This window comes from Salvia hispanica, chromosome 3, assembly GCF_023119035.1.
Source record: "Salvia hispanica cultivar TCC Black 2014 chromosome 3, UniMelb_Shisp_WGS_1.0, whole genome shotgun sequence".
NCBI classification, from domain to species: Eukaryota; Viridiplantae; Streptophyta; class Magnoliopsida; order Lamiales; family Lamiaceae; genus Salvia; species Salvia hispanica.
This window is the reverse complement of record NC_062967.1, coordinates 17,987,138-17,989,249: the sequence shown is the minus strand read 5'-3', so window position 1 is coordinate 17,989,249 and position 2,112 is coordinate 17,987,138.

Sequence of the window (2,112 nt, the reverse complement as noted above, 5' to 3'; positions counted from 1 at the left end):
CGCAAGTGTACGGGGCTAGTGTAGCAATTAGCAAGCAAGAGTATCGTACCACAGAGACAAAATTGTATCAACTCAAGTACCACGAACAAATTTCGACTACTATCTAGACAATCCAAAGAGAAATGGTTTTGTTCTAACGCTACTATAAGCATAAAACAATGAAAAAGAAATTAAAAGTAACAAGAGGGAATAAACACAAGTGAAAAGCTACCACAAAGAGGAGAGTAGAGTTTTGGATCCAATTACAATGGAATTGTATTATGATTGATTCAGCAACTTCGATTACCCATTTTATGTCTCTAGGATTACTAGGAAAGTCGCTAGTCTAGGTTGAGCCCCCTCGCGAGTGTACTCACCCCGTTGATTAACCCTTAATATCGAAGTCTCCTTCTAATATGTTTAGATTAACTCCATAGAACAAAAGACCCAAGCCCTCACTAAGGTTCCCCTCTCTCGAGTGTAGATTATCAAAGCGATGCTCACTCTTTTATCAAACCTAGATAGGTATCTCTCGATTACAACTATAAAGGTAAACAAATCCAATTGGTAGCTAAGCAATTAAATTGAAAAGGCACAAAAATGAACAAAGGAATAACAAGAGCTAAGCAATCAAAAGAAGTCTTTGAATTAATCAGAAACATCCATTGTAGTCTTCACCAAAACTTCACAATAAAAAATTTAGCTACTCACGTTCTTCATGAAAACCAAAACAATGGATTCAAAACTCGGCATTTAGTACTTGAACAAGCCAATTAAACCGATGAAAACATGAGTTTGAAGAGTGTCCACTATAAGTGAGCCGCAGCCGGGCCACGGGAGAGCCGCGAGCCGCGGCTCCCAAAGTAAAAGGGGGGGGCACCCCGGGGGGGCTCCACGGGCGCCGATCGTCCCCGGCCTTTGGGCGGGGCCGTGGCTCTCTTTGGGGCCCCGGGGGCCGGGCTCTTTTTTCCGTTTTTTTTTTTAATCTAAAAGTATAACTTTTTTTTACCTCTTCCTACACAAATTTTATAAATATCCCATTTTAATTAAAATACCAAAAATGAAAAAAATAAATTATTTGGTGGCTTGGGCTTCGTATAGGGGAAAAACATGGGCGTTGGGGGCCCCGACCCGTTTTTGGGGCGACCACCTTTTTTTCCCCCCAAAAAGTGGTTTCAATCTCCGAAAAATTTTAAAAAGTCTAAGTGGAGAAAAAATAAAAAAAAAAGAAAAAAGGAAAAAACCAAAAGGTAAAGTATGCCATTTAAATTGGGCGAGGGAGTGTTAGATGTAGGAAGCACAGTCTAACAGTAACAAGCATAGAATTTCGGTAGAATTTCCGACAAAAAAATTACCTAACTTTGTCATATTTTCAACCCTATCAAATCTTATGTTAGGGCATCCAACGAAACCTAGTACTTAATTTTTTAATTTGATTGACCCTACACTAACCGTACGCTGAACAAATTATGTAATGAACATGCATTCTACGGAATATATAACATATACTCCACTACCACTACTATTTAGTTAAGTGACAACGAAGCTAATGCCAAACTTTACACTAAATGGTTACTGCATGATGTTTAAATAATATTTGGTTTAAATTTTAATGAGATGTACTTGTATATATATGCTTATTTCGAGTTGTGATATATGTATGCATAACTCAATTTTAAATATAATTCTTATTGTGGGACGGAAGTAATAAGTAATAAGCTCCAAGCTTGGGCTCACAAAATCAGACAGAGATTATTAAAAATCAATATATATACGTCACTGATTTTTTATTTTATTTCTTTTGGCACTATTTTTTTATTATATTTATATTTTTATGTTTATTTCACTTTTATATTCATAAAAGATGTTACAAATGAAGAAAATAGGTGAGTGAGCCCATCGGGTAGCGAGCACATGGGAACTAAGGGATATGCTTATATACCATGTTCCTCTATCTTCGATTCTCTTTTGTTTTTTCCTTCTTGTACAAAGGTGAAAGATGAACTTTAATAATGAAGAAAAGTTAATAATAAAACAAGGAAGATAGATCAAGATAAACAGAAGAAGTATTAACATTATTTTGGAACGTTTTTTTTAGTAAATAAATCACATGGAAAATTGGCCAATGACAAT